At 45.8% G+C, this 15347-nt stretch overlaps 1 protein-coding gene across 1 annotated transcript in view; it reads right to left on the bottom strand.

Annotated features, from left to right (window-relative positions):
- The window catches only part of CFLAR (CASP8 and FADD like apoptosis regulator), a 59150-nt gene extending 44664 nt beyond the window's left edge, over positions 1-14486 (bottom strand). Inside the window, exon 1 of the mRNA XM_080799295.1 lies at positions 14294-14486. The gene's annotated coding sequence lies outside the window, so the exon portion shown is untranslated. The remainder of the gene's footprint in view (positions 1-14293) is intronic.
- Positions 14487-15347: the final 861 nt, after the last annotated feature.

Below are 15347 nucleotides of genomic sequence, written 5' to 3' on the forward strand. Positions count from 1 at the left end.
AATCCCATGCCCATTCATCCAAACCTCACTTCTATACAGCCATTATGAGTAACTGGAGAAATGGAATTTACTAAATGACTGCTCAGTGAAAGTAGAAAAAGTGGCCCTCAGACTACTTTTATTTTTTTTAATCTGAAAACTTAATAACAATTTTATGCATTCCAGAGACCCTACATTCATACTTTATTCACAGGCTAACGATAATATAAACTATTTCCATGGAAGGAAGTCAAGTAGTTATTCTATTGACCAACAGTCACAATTTTGTTAGTAGTCGTTATAAATCCATCTATAAAATATTCATACCCAGGGGCACCTGGGTGGCTCAGAGGGTCCTGGGATCCTGGGGTCCTGGGATCGAGTTCCGCATCCGGCTCTCTGCTCAGCAGGGAGCCTGTGTTCCTCTCTCTCTCTGCCTGCTTCTCTGCCTACTTGTGATTTCTGTCAAATAAATAAAATCTTTAAAAAAAATACTAGAAAATATTCAGACCCACCAGAAGGTATAAAATAAGTAAGAGGTCATTAAACACAAGAGGAATAAATGAGACATTATCCAAATTCACAAGACTCATCTGAAAAAGAACCAAAGAGAAATCAAGGGTTCAATTCCTTATTTTTATTTATTTTTTTAAAGATTTTATTTTTTTATTTGAGAAAGAGAGAGCACAAGCAGGGGGGAGGAGTAGAGGGACGAGGGAGAAGCAGACTCCCAGCTGAACAGGGAGCCTATCACCCCATAGTGGGACTCGATCCCAGGACACGGGGACCATGACCTGAGCAGAAGGCAGACACTTAACCAACTGAGCCACCCAAGCGCCCCTAATTCCTTATTTTTAAAAAGAGTAGCCAACTTTGGTGATTCATAGTCGTCAATGATACAACAATACCGTCAAGAAGTTAGCAACATTAGATAATCATTTTTTAAAAATATTATCTGCTCAAAAAAAGAAAAAATCATCTGCTCCATTTGTTCCCTCCAACCATTCTACCAGGACTTTCTGCCAGTCACGCACACTCAGCAAGAGAACTGGCATGCTGTCTTCCCTCTGTACTAATGGAGGTATAGTTTGGCAGCAAAGTCCAAATTACTCAGTGGTAGCATCTGGCATATTCAGAAAAAATATGAAAAGGAAAACTACAGATCCCGTGCTGAGTCAGTCCAACCTCCAGCCAAATACCAATATCCATGTCAGGGTGCTGTCAAGGCAGTTACTTATAGCTAAAGGTGGCAGGCACTTGAGAAAGGGGAGCATGGAAGGGAGAAGTAGGGTTAGGGTCCAAGGAATCACTACTGTGTTGGGGTTTCTTTCAATCCCAAACCAAGACATTCACATAAAAATCACTCAAACTAGGGAAGCCTAGAAGACCTTCAGAGACAAACTCAAAACCACCCCACAAACTCAAAACCACACCCCTGGGTTATGCCCCTTCATAACCCAGGGCATAGAAGACATCCATTCTACAGGAGGCAAGTTCATGCTTAAAAATGTGTCATGCCCCAAAATAAAAATCACCATGGCAGTAGACAACACAAATAAATTCCCATCTGAGGAACCTACATCTGAAAGAATTTAAATAAATATGGAAACTTTCCAGAAAATAAGGAAAATTTCTGCAACAGGCCAAATCAATGTTTCTGGATCCATGGCAGTTTTGTCCGTCAGGAGAGATCTGATAACGACACGACACATTTTTGGTCATCAGGCCAGGGATGGTGCTGAGCATCCCTCAATGTACATCCTCCACAACAAAGAATCATCCAAGTGCAGACACCAAGAGTGCCTAGATTAAGAAACCCTGCGCTAGATAATCTGAAAAAACTTGCTGTAATAGACACTCAAATGAATTTATAAATTTACTAGAAGTCCAATCAAAAACTTAAAAATAATTTGCCATGGACTGTGGCAAGCTGATTTTAAACCTAGGTGAAGGAGGAGGAGAAGGTTCAAAATAGCCAATACAAGTTTGTGTTTTTTTTTTAAGATTTTATTTATTTATTTGACAGAGATCACAACAAGTAGGCAGAGAGGCAGGCAGAGAGAGAGGAAGGGAAGCAGGCTCTCCACTGAGCAGAGAGCCCGATGTGGGCCTCGATCCCAGGACCCTGGGATCACGACCTGAGCCGAAGGCAGAGGCTTTAACCCACTGAGCCACCCAGGCGCTCCGCCAATACAAGTTTTAAGAACAACCAGTTGGAGGAAGTTGCCTTACCAGACATGAAGGTTTTATAGAAATATAATATGGTACTGGCATACATAATATAGCAGCCAATACACAGGTGAGAACTCAGAAATCAGCCCACACACAGAGGACTGAGGGTGTCCTACCAATCAACAGAGAAAGGACACTGACATTCAGAAATGGTGCTGGGACAACTGCTTATTCAATACATATAGGGGGGAAATAGGGATCCTTTCCTCACATCATTTATAAGTTAATTCCACTTGTACTAAAGCTCTGGATATGGAAGTCTAAGTGAAAATCTATAACCTCCAATTACGAAAAGATTTTGTAAGACGTAAAAAGCAGGCATCCTTTTAAAAATGAAAGAGATTAAGGGGCGCCTGGGTGGTTCAGTGGGTTAAGGCTCTGCCTTCAGCTCAGGTCATGATCTCAGGGTCCTGGGATCGAGCCCCGCATTGGGCTCTCTGCTCGGCAGGGAGCCTGCTTCTTCCTCTCTCTCTGCCTGCCTCTCTGCCTATTGTGATCTGTGTCTGTCAAATAAATAAATAAAATATTTTTAAAAAAGAAAAGAAAACAAAACAAAAATAAATCAAACAGGAACCTTGTCATTTCCTTTTTATTTTCTTTTTTTTTTAAAGATTTTATTTATTTGACAGACAGAGATCACAAGTAGGCAGAGAGGCAGGCAGAGAGAGAGAGGGGAAGCAGGCTCCCCGCTGAGCAGAGAGCCCGATGTGGGGCTCGATCCCAGGACCCTGGGATCATGGCCCAAGCAGAAGGCAGAGGCTTTAACCCACTGAGCAACCCAAGTGCCCCATCCTTTTTATTTTCTTTTAAAGATTTTATTTATTTATTTGAGAGAGAGAGAGAACACAAGCAAGGAGGGGCAGAAGGAGAAGAAGCAGACTTTCTGATAAGCAGGAAGCCAGACATGGGGCTTGAACCCGAGATTTCAGGGTCATGACCTGAGCCAAGGGCAGACGCTTAACCAACTGAGCCACCCAGACACCCCACCCTATGGGTTTTCAAACTAAGAAATTTAACTTGTTTCTTCCACACTCAGTCTTCACCAGTTCAGTTAACAAGTACTGTATAAAGAAAATACAAGTGTGTGGGAGAAGGGGAGAGGCAGAGCATGTCCAAGAAAGCCTAGAGGCATCCCAAAGTTATCCTCCAAAAGAACACATCAGATTTTATTTAACATGGTTCATGGGGCAGAGTGGGTTAGCAGGGGGTGGCAGGCAGAAAGAGTTCTTTAGAAGTTCTGAGAAAAGAGGGTGTTTGCCACTTCCCAGCACCCCCTCCCTGAGCTGCCCAGCTCCGCACTCCACTCACCTCCTCAGAATTCACTTGCTTCACCTCCCTCCGCTGAAGGACAAAGGGGTAATCCAAGCCCAACTCTTTCTTTCTTGCTTTCAAATACCCAGTCCTCCTGACTGATCAATATTCTGTCAGTTGTATTTCACTCTACTGTTTTAAGCAGTTCACCTTCCCTCACCAGATAAAACTGGCATCTGGGTATGTTTTCTAAAATTTGTAAGCAATTCCCCTTTCCTTTCCTGCCCTCACTGGAAAATTCTAGTTTGATAATTGTCTCCCTTTTCTTCTCCACACCCACACAAACTCTCCACAGTGCTTCAAACTGTCCCCAATCTTCACAGGCAAAGCAACTAAACCCAAGACCAGTTCTAGTTTCATTTCTCAAGTAGAAGTCATGGAACAGTTGCTATTTAACACCAAACAAAGACAATGTCATCAGCGTTAGTATCCACGACACTGTCTAATAAAGGAGCCGTGTCAGGTTCTAGAAACAGAAAGCACTCCAGGTATTTTCAACAGAAATAAATTTAATATGGATGCCTACAAAACTGTTCCAAGGGCTGGGTAGAAAGTGTTCTTCCCTGGGCTTCTGAGAAAAGCTCCTACGGTACCCTGAAAGATCTCGTCTCAGCCAGGGCAATGGGGAGTGCACTGGGAGTGCTGGGCTCACCTGCATAAAGTGACCCAGAGATCAGAGAGCCGTCGACCATCCCACCTGCTTCCAACCTCTCCAAAGCTGGTGACTGGACACCGTAACACCACTGCCCAAATCCCTACCTCACCGCCATCACACCTTTCAACAGAGAAACTAAGAAAAGCGGTCAGCTCTTGGCCTCTACCTCACTTCTGTGTACAAATCTTACCTGAGTGCACGTAGTTGGCAGAACTTAGGTCACATGTCAGCTGCGACAGAGTCTAGGAAATGCAGTTTGTACCTTTCCATCCTCTAGACAGAGATGAGAATGGGTCCTGAGCACAGGCTGACCTTAACCACCAAAGAAGGATAATCTACGCAATTCCTGTTCAAGGACCCCAGGGCCTGACTCACAGCTGGTATTTCATCAGTATTTACTGAATGAATCAATGAATAAATGGAGTTTCACAAGTTGCTACCAGATAATGACCTCACTTCCTTTTCACGCCAGGCTAGACCTGGAGCACGTGGGAACTCTCTCTGACCAGCGTCTGCAATGGTCTTGCCCTTTGCCTCCTGACCACCAACTCTGCAAACACCTCCAGCACAGGACTGGTCCTGGCTTGCCAGAAGTCCTGTCTGTGTTCTCAGGACACTCCTCGGTCCCAGGAGTCTCAGGATGGTTGGCCACCCCAGCATCCCACCTCTGGATGCTGAGCCTCCACCACTCATACACTGAGAGTAGCAAGTCATGCCGAGGAGAGGGAGAAAGATCACACCAAACGCTGGTGGCCTTCAAGCTGAGCTGGCCCCTTATCACTACTCCACAATGGCTTTTACAGGACCTTGGTCAGCTCCTTCCCATGTCTGCCTGACCGCTCCAACCTTCATGGCTTTTGTGTACCTTCCCGGGGCCATTTCTCATGGGTTGAACTTGCCATTTATCAGAAGTAAGTTCCCACAATCTCGCACCTTCCTACCGTGGGGCCAGCACCTGCTGCTCCTCACCTTGCCAGGACCATCCCCTCCCCGTGTGCCCTCCTGTCTCCATGAGCCCCTACAACCACTGTTTCATCAACCCCTCTCTACCTCCAGCTTATCAACATGTTCAAGTCTCTCCTCTCTTAAAAAAAGAAATAGAACGAAAAAAAGGAAAAAAAAAAAAAAAAAACGCTTAAGCCTGAGATCCCGAGGCCAACCACCCTTTCACTTTATTTCGCTTCACATAAAGCTGGAACCTCATGAAGGAAGAGTCTGCACTCAGTGCCTCAACTCTTACAATTCTGATTCATTCAATATGCCCTTACTGTATCCTCCCTCTCCCCGTACCCCTTACAAAACGACACTCAGTACGCAGCCATACTGGCACTGAGGCCAAAGAAACATCTGTAAACTGATACTGTGTCTATTTTAAATTTTGATGGTTCCTTTATTGTGAATTTTTTGTATGAATGTCAATTTTTTTCAAAATATTGCACTAAAATATTATTTGTCCTGATTACTGAGTTGAGCACCCCCTTAAATGCTCTGCCTAAGGTGAGTGCCTCACTCTGCTCACCCTGGTGTCCCAGTCCTGCCAACAGTGCTCTTGTAGGGGACTTGGTGACCTAGTGGCCTCATCCAAGTTACTTGGCAGTTCTCTTTTACCTAGGCACTCTATGCCATCCGATGCTGCTGATTAATCCCTGCTGGAAACTCCTTTGGCTCACCTCACACCACCATATCCTACACAGTCCGTCCCTAACCTTCTCTGACTCCTCAGCACCCTCCTTCTGAACCTGTTCCCTAAATGAGGGTGTACCCTAGCATCTATCTCTCACCCAGACTTTTCTCCTGGCCCTTCTGTTTTTCCTGCCTATGGTCTCATCCCCTCCAAATCAACCTTCTATCAGAATGAACTTTCTGAAGTCCATACTTGAACTAAGCCATTTTCCTAACGCAAACCTTCCAACGATTTCTCATCTCCCCTTGCAGGTTCCAATTTTCTTTGCATTCAAGCCTCTCGTGGTCCAGCACCTGCCCTCATCTCTCATTAACACACACTTTGCACATTTAGTTTCAACCTAACCTCAATACAGAGTTCTTTCCCATGCCTCTATGCCTTTGCTGGGACGACCCTCTTCCACTTACCTGTCCAGAAAAACCCTTCTCAGCTTTTAGGGCCAGCTGAAGCATCTCCTACTGTGTAAAGCTTCCCTGGGAAGAGTCTACACAGACTTGGCCAGTAACTTCCTTGTATCATCACAGTATGATGGCCATACCTCCCTGGGAGCTGGCATCGGCCCCAACAGGTGACCGTAAAATGCGGTTGACGGAAGTCGGGTTTCTCAGTCTTTCTCACACAATGTCAACTTTGCCTCCAAACCATCTGGTATCCAAAAGCACATGACAGTCTCTGTAATCAGTAACACAGCCACCAGCATGACTAGTTCCCGTCACACCTCAACTACTCAAAGATATATTCAACTGCCCATCCTTTGTGTTGCTTCTCTACCTGAAGCAAAGTCACGGGGTGGAAGGAAAAACAAGCATGGCTATGGTATGAAAGCCAAGGTAACTTTCCAGGACACCACCCAACTCGGGGGTGACGGAGGACAGCCTGTCTCACCAGCTGCAGGAAGCATCAGGCGAAGCTGGAACTTTCAGGTGCCTGGAAATCCCCCCTGAGACACGAGGATCAAGTCCCTCAGAGAGTCGCCCAGGAGACTCTGAAAGGATCAAGGAGAAGGAGTTATGCGATCCTGGGCAAAGAGGATGTGGCTGTCTCACAGGAATTCCATGAAGTCATCCCGAACCTAAGAAAAGCCACCTTCCTCCTCCACGCATGTACAGAATCAGTGGAGGTGGGCTGTGCGTGTAACGATGCAAGCAGCTAATAGAATGAACCCGTCTTTCCTCTTCCACCTGAGTGAGGCATTTTAAACCTAAAAGGGTACATGAAGTGCCATTTGACATAACACCCCCCAACACACACACACACACACATATTTAACGTGAGGTTTATAAATAATCGGTCTATAAATAATAGATCATCCTGTGGCTCCTGATTTCCGGAATGCTGCAGATACCTACTCAAACGTAGTCTAGATGACTGTGTACCAAGGCTGAGCCATAAACACTTTCCAACTGGAGGTGTTACTGACCATTACTATGCACTGGGAGCTAAAAATAGACATTAAAACCTTATTTGGCCTCACAAGCCATGCATTTCAATTGTAGCAAATTGCCCACAAACAACAGATAATCTCAATTATAAAGTGACATCAAATTTGAAGATATTTTTATGAAGTTCTTTAATGGGGCTTGGTCCCATGACTCTCAGGGTAGCTCCCACAAATGCCAATGTAACATCACCTCCTATCCCTTCCCTGGTTTGTAACAGTTGCATAGAGGTGGCAGAAAATGAGGGGATGAAAAGAACCACAGACCAAGAAATGATCTAGATGGAGAGGAGAGTATGAATCATCTAATTAGATACAACAACGTAAACAGAATCACCAAGGCCAATAAAAGTAAACCCATTCAATGCAATAGCCCACTCCATCTTTTTTTTTTTTAATTTTATTTATTCATTCATGAGAGACACAGAGAGAGAGGCAGAGGGAGAAGCAGGACCCTCGCGGAGCAGGGAGCCCAATGTGGGACTCGATCCTAGGATCCTGGGATCACCACCCAGTCAGAAGACAGAGGCTTAACCAACCGAGCCACCCAGGCACCCAATCTTTTTTTTTTTTTTTTAAGCCTTTATTTATTTATTTATTTATTTATTTGGGAGAGAAAGAGAGAGCACGAGCAGGAGGAGAGGTAGAGAGAGAGGAAGAAGCAGACTCCCGGGTAAGCAGGGAGCCCGACACAGGGCTTGATCCCACGCCCCTGGGATCCTGACCTGAGCCAAATGCAGACACTTAATCGACTGAGCCAGCCAGGCACCCCATGGTCCATTCCACCTGAACCAAAGTTCAATTTCCACGAGGGCAAACTTCCCCTACCTAGCCCAAGTATCTAAGAGTATCTCCCCAAGAAGACCTAAGAGTTCTCCCCAACTCGTGATTTAACTCATGACAGATATCTCACTGTTCTCTGGACAGGGCTTTTCTGTCCCAATCTCTCTGCTCAAGCATTTGCCTCCCTTTGAAAAGCTCCTTCCCTCTTCCCAGTCTCTGCCCATCAAAATTCGATCCCAACTTTCAAGGCTTCTCTTCCTTAAGCTTATCTTGATCCCTAAGTCAGGGTCATTTCCCACTGCTTTCCGGCACTGTTTTTACTTTCTTCTGACATTTATCTTACTCTAGTTGGGTATCTATCCTAGGGAGTAAGGTCCCTGAAACCAGGTAGGTTCTCACCCATCTTCATTAGGCTGTGGTGAGCCCTGGTCAGGCCTGCCAAGTCCACCGTCCCAAGAACAGCCTGGCCCTCATTACACAACTCCAGCAGGCCCACACATGTGTGATACCTACTCATCCTTTCGTAAGCTACGATGAAGCAAGATGGAGCTGGCGTAGATATCATACCAGGAACCCGGTTGTTAGATCCAGGAAACAGATTGTGAAAGGAAGGTTTTGCAAACATAAAGGATAACAACGCTGTTGTTTAAGACTGGCTTACACTGGGATTGTAGGAGGCCTGGTGCTCCTCCATGAAGGGCTTCCTAAGAGCCAGCGCGACCGCATCTTGAAAAAGCGGAATACAACGTCTCGAGCCAAACTCAGTGGACATCCCCTGGCCTTTTAACATAAGGACCATCTCACCGTACCTTTAGCTCAAAATTTATAAAACTCTAACATTTACGCATCAGGATTTTCATTTTTGCCAAACCTCTAGGCCAGTCCTCTGCATGTGGTATAATTCTCTCAGGACGGCCTCAAAATTGCCTAAATTTAAAGAATTACTGCATCCAATAAGACATCATCAAAATTACTGACACCTTGTATGAGACGGTGTACGTTTAAGACACAACTAACTGTCTATGAGCTAGCAACATATTCACTCATGTGACTGAGAAATGGGCATAGGACAGTGTGAAGCGTTTATTGGATTTATCACTTTACTCTGAGGTTTCAATTTCCTCAACAACAAAAAGCAACAAGCTGAGTTTTAATGCTGCAGCAAAGCCTGAGTTCAAACACGAGATCTTAGTTCCAAGTAAAGCAAAGGAGGGCTGTGACTTAGCATCGGTCCTTTGTGGTGATGTCATCTTTATCACCAGGCAACCACAATAGGAAAATACACAATCCTCCTGCTCAAGGTTTTCATCAAAAGAATCCTAACGGTCTCAAGAAACAACCCTATCTCGGGGCGCCTGGGTGGCTCAGTGGGTTAATGCCTCTGCTTTCGGCTCAGGTCATGGTCCCGGGGTCCTGGGATCGAGCCCCACATCGGGCTCTCTGCTCAGCAGGGAGCCTGCTTCCTCCTCTCTCTCTGTCTGCCTCTCTGCCTACTTGTGATCTCTGTCTGTCAAATAAACAAGTAAAATCTTTAAAAAAAAAAAAAAAAAAAAAAAAAAGAAACAACCCTATCTGTCCAAGGTATCCATTATGCCACACTAAAATAAAATATTTAGCAGACATTTCTCTGCACTGAAGTCCATTTATACAAGATGAGCTTGAACTAAAAAGTCAACCTAGCAAGTCTATTTGCTCAGTTCATACAATGGATTCTCCAAGGTTGGCCCATTAGGAGACAGTCTTGTTCAAAATCAGGAGTTGTACATAAAACTGGAGATAAAAAGCCCTTGCCATTCTTTCTGTATAGCATTCTTTTTTCTAATTATTAAAGCATGCTATAGGAAAATCTGGAGAATGGAGAAAAGTAAAGAAGAAAATAAAAATCCCCCATTTGCCTCAGCCCCATCACATTCTCTGGCACCGATTTAACTGTTCTGATCTCCTTCCCACTCCCTCTTTCTTGGCTCTTTGACATTATTGTTGACAATCCAGCTGAAAAAGATAGACTCCATAAACGCAGATGCTCAGTACATGCTGAATGAAAGGATTCACTTATTACTGAATTATTTTACTCAACTCTGAATCAAGCTTTGGTCATTCTTGCAAGGAATTTGGTTCATTCACCAGATAGTATCCAAGCCAGATTTGTCATGTGTCTACTCTTTAAAACAAAAGTCACTGATTTTAAAAACTATACTTTTTGAAAGCTTCAAGTAAAATCTAAAACCAAAAACAAACAAAAGAGCTATAGTAAGCTAAAGGGAAGATCCAAAAGATTTTTAAGAAAGAAAAGAAAGCTCAAGAATTTAACAAGTAGATAAGGAAGCTTTGGTTCCCACTTGTAAAATCAGATGATAGACTGAAGCCATTAGCCTGAGGAATATTTTAAACCTTGGAGCAAGTAGCTGCAAGGGAATTTTTAAAATTATACTGAAAAAATTAAGTATATAGATATTAACGTAAATAAAATGGGTTAATTTCTCCAACTGGAGAAGACACGAACCATCCTGAATATACAGATGAAAGTGGTATCCCATGGGTGAAGGTTCGTTCTTTCATAAGCGCTGAATTACCAAAGATGACACCCAACCCAATGTAGAGAGTAAGAGGAGAACAATGAAGAAGCCATTGGTCTTTTTTGCACAAAAACTTAAATGGCCAAATAAAGACAAAGTGGCTAAAAGCAGAGACCAACAGAGAAAGAAGCAGTTTTATCTGGAAAGAAAATTATATATATATACATATATTCATATGTACGTGGCGTCAAAGAAGAACTGAGGGAGAAAAAACATTGGAAATATATAAACAAGCAAATGAATTAAGTGTAAATTGTGGATACACACATTCTCAAAAACAAGAAAAGTGGTCATTAGGAAAAAAAATCTTTCATTAGAAACACTGACACCAGAGGGGAGCAAAATTCCAGCTAAGAAAACAAGAGATGTTAATAGGAAAAAATAAACATTGCTGAGATGCAACTGAAGAAACAGCATCATACAAAATAGGAATATATATATATATATATATATATAAACATTTCAAAGTCTGTATTTGTGTGCATAAAATGTCTGGAAAAAACATTAAACTTCAACCTTCCATTATTTTAGGGAATGGGGGACTCCTAAGGGCTTTCTCTATTTACTTGGCATATATTTTAACACAGATAATTATATTACAACTTAACTGAAAAGTTTTTGAAGAAAAGCATTACAATACAGGGTTATTTATGGTAAGTGTAAAGACAGCCACCAAGTGCATGAAAGTAGAGAGGAAGGGAACGTATGGTGGTCCAGGGTTATGAAGTCTTCCTAGAGTAAGTGGCAGGAGCTGAACATAAAGGAGAAATAGGGCATTGCCCTAATGATAGTTTCTTAACCTCACTGATGTATATAGTAAGGAAAGCAAAAATGAGCGTGAGTACACGCTGCTTGTTACCTGTCATTACTTCTCCAACGTGGTCTTCCTTTCATTCTTGGCCGTCACTGGCCCCTGTCTAGGCTGCCTTGAATCTAAGTTACCCGCGGAAGTAACTTTGCTCATCTTCCCCAACCACTCTGTGGGCTTCTGGGGGAAGGAATCAAGTTCAGAAGCATCTCTATGTCCCCAGCACCCAGAACTCAGCCTGGCCCATAGGAGCTCAAGAAATGTTGGCAGGATTACACTGAATCAAAGGAAAGGAGGCAGTTCAGTCCATAAACAGAGTTTAATTAGCCTTGGCGGCCCTACAAGGAAGAAATAATCAAACGGAGTCCATTCCTGAGATTGAACAAGTGACACCCCTGGTGACTCGGGACTGCTGTAGGCAAGTCCCCCAGGGAGCCAGAAGGGCTAAAAGCGGCTCAATCCATTTCTGGCGGTGAGGGGAGGGAGGATCAGGACCAGTGCCCTTACACCCCGGGAGCCCAGGTGACTGCAGCACGGGGCGCAGGTGGAGAAAAGAGAGACGGACAGGATTCTCAGTCTACTCACGCCCGGGCAGCCCCGGCTCTTCCCGCTGGATCACGGGCGGGAGCGAGACCCACCCGCGAGGGACCTGCAGCTCCGGGAAACCGGCGTTGCCAGTACTCTGGAAACGGGACGGGAGCGTGGCACCCATCAACCAGTGGACTCTCCACGTGGCTTCCGGGACCCTCCTCCTGCTAAGCCCGGGGCGCCTCTTCCAGGCAGCCCACCGGAGACTTAAGGTTTGAGAACCCTCCGCCCCCGCACCTAAAAAACACTCCGGAACAGTACACCCACGACACTCCCGAAACTCCCCCTCGGGTAAGCAAAGGACCACGTGGAGCTCGGGGGAATTACGTGCTGCCGGCGGAGAATGAGTGGGCGCTGGGACTGCACCCCACCTCCGCGCTGCGGGCGAAGCTGTGACTCCAGCGCGCCGCAGAGACCAAACCTATTTCCGCCGCGGCTTCTAGCAGGGCCCCCGGCGCGGCGGACGGCGGACCGCGGACCGCGGAGACTACGCTCCCGCCCGAGGCCCACCGCGGTGGTGCGCGACTCCCGGACCGCAAGGGGCCCCCCCCACGGCTGCAGACTCATCTTCGAAAGCGGGTGCCAGCTAGTAAGTAATGCAGTGTTAAAGAGAAGTGCAAATGTCAGTTAAAAACAGAAAATAGAAAAAGGTTTAGTCGTTAGAAAAAGCCATTTTAATCAGGACGCCCATCCTAGAAGCTGTAAGAAAGACAGGTGTTAACATGAAAACTCCTCTGCGGCAAACGTTCAAAATTCCCCTCCAGTCCTGAGGCTTTTCTCTTTTTTTCTTTGTAATTCTGGAGTTAAGCCAAATTTTCTCCCAATGAAACTTTTTTTTTTTTTTAAGATTTTATTTATTTGACACAGAGAGACACAGCGAGAGAGGGAACACAAGCAGGGGGAGTGGGAGAGGGAGAAAAGCAGGCTCTCCGCTGAGCAGGGAGCCGGATACGGGCTCGATCCCAAGGCTCTCCCAGGACTCTGGGATCATGACCTCAGCCAAAGGCAGACGCTTAAGGACTGGGCCACCCAGGCGCCCCCAATGAAACTTTTTTGTAAAATTATTTAGGGGAACCAGTAGAGGGAAAATACCAAAAATTCTGTCCCTCTTCTTTGAAATATCTTACCTAAAGTAGGTCAAGCCCACCAGAGCCCAGTCTTAGTTTTAGATTATCCAGGTTTGTCCGTGTCCAAAACGCGCAACATAGCTCTCTCCCTATTGGGACTGAAGTCTCAGAACATAAATGAATTTCAAATGTCAACAAATGAAAATAACTGGAGAGGGCTTTAGAGCCCTTACTAACCCACGCCCTACTCATTTCCTGTTCCCTAGAACAAAAACAGACCTCCCTGGCCTTTGTTCTACTGCATTCCCCTGTTAATGTTTAAAAAGAACATGTCCTGTCCAAATCCGGACACCATCGAGCAGAACATCTTGGAATCAACTTAAGGTTTCCCCGGTTTTTCAGTTTTTGTTTTGGGGTTTTTTGTTTTTGTGTTTGTTTTGAAGGAGAAAGGCTGGGAGCCAGGAACGAGTCCGTGTTAAGGCTTTACAAAACTCTTACCAGTCATTCCAAACTGTAGCAAAGTTTCCCTGCAGTTTGCTGAAATACATCTTACACTGCTGTGCAAAACAACCCGGCACTATTTCGCCCGGCTCCCGCAGTAGAGTAAAAATTGCAGGCCTGGCCAGCTACCACCGTGGAGCAGCAACAGTCTTCCTTCTCATCAGCTTTTCGAAAGGCCGCTGCCGAACCTTTGCACAGTTTGCCCCAGGACGTGAGGGCGCCCCAGGAACTCTCAGGGTGATTTTAAGCAACGTTTACACGTCCTCCGGAGCTGCGGTGTGGGGCAAAACCCGGTGCGCGGGGGCGCGCTGGACAGCACCCAGGCTTCCTGCTGCCTCCTGGGGCCCACCTGAAATCTGGGGTGGGGGGAGCCTGTTTGTCTGGAGGTTTGTCCCGGGGCCGCCCCTCCCTACGCCTGCACCTCTCCCTGCCCCACAAACAGCAAATGAGGACCCTAGGGACTGAGTCATCATCTCCTGGAAAGCCCACTTCTCCCCAACCCCTGCCTGGCACGGCCCGCCCCAGGCCAGTTCCGGAAGAGTTCCTGCCCGAGAAGCTGGGAGGGGCGGCAGAGGCGACGCCAGGGCCCCTCCGCGAAGGTTCTGGGATCGGGGGGACGGTTGGGAGGGGAGCCAAGGGGGCAAGTCTGGACACATACCGGTCCTACTCACCGCGGGGCTCTTCTTTAGCTTCGCCGACAGTGACGCCTGAAAATCCCCGGCAGGATGGGGAAAAGGAAACTGAAAGCCTAAGCCTGCTACGGGACGTGGCGCCTTCTAGCCCAGTCCCGCCTCCCTCGGTCTTTCTCATTTAAGACTTCTCTCCGGGTTCACGCTGAGAAACGTTGATGACCAACCCTTCACTGTGTCAGGCCCAGAGATCGCCCCCCACCTCCTGATGAGGGAGGAGAAGGCTAGCTGAGGACAAAGTAGAAGGCGACACCCTTTACCCCCTTCCCCAGATGGGATTTTTGTGACGTTACTCAGACTCCTGGGTGCCCTGAAGATAAGGAAAGGAAAAACCAATAGTTGACTTATAGAGATCACAATTCTGCTAGACAGGAGTCTCCCTCACTTTACAGATGTCTTAGCAATTTACAAGAACAAAGCACTTCTACCAATAACCTAGTTTCTGCAAGGAAATGTAGGTGCAATTAAATGTCCGCATAACCTGTACCCCATTGGCAGATACTTGAAGCGGGCGGGGCAGAGTGTACTGTTCCGCCAGGAACCTCCCCAACCTTCTTCCTGTTACTGCCTCGCTAGAGGGAAAAACAACCTTGACTCGACAATGGCAAGGCCTCCGGTTATCCTGGGAGTCTTCTTTAGCGTAGGAAAATCCTTTTAAAACCCTCCTTTTTCTTAGTATAGTGTGAGCTCACCAAGCTCATAGTATATAATCAGCCACCCCTCACAACCCCGGGACAGCACCTCTCTCTGCTCACGGGGTCCTGTCCCCGGCTTTAATAAAACCACCATTTTGCTCCAAAGACGTCTCAAGAATTCTTTCTTGGCCCTGGGTTCCAGACCCACACTCTGCTGAACCTCATCTACATTCCAAAACCCCATCCCTCCCACTCACCGCATGAGTCCCTTTGAGTTAAAACACTCCTGTGCCACAGCCTCTCTACTATGTAGGAAAGAACCCGAAAATGTGTCCTTTTGGCATGTGGATTACTTTAGGTGATTTTTTTTAAAAATTTAATTATTTTTTATTTTTATTTTT

Source organism: Martes martes (genome assembly GCF_963455335.1).
Source record: "Martes martes genome assembly, chromosome: 3".
NCBI lineage: Eukaryota > Metazoa > Chordata > Mammalia > Carnivora > Mustelidae > Martes > Martes martes.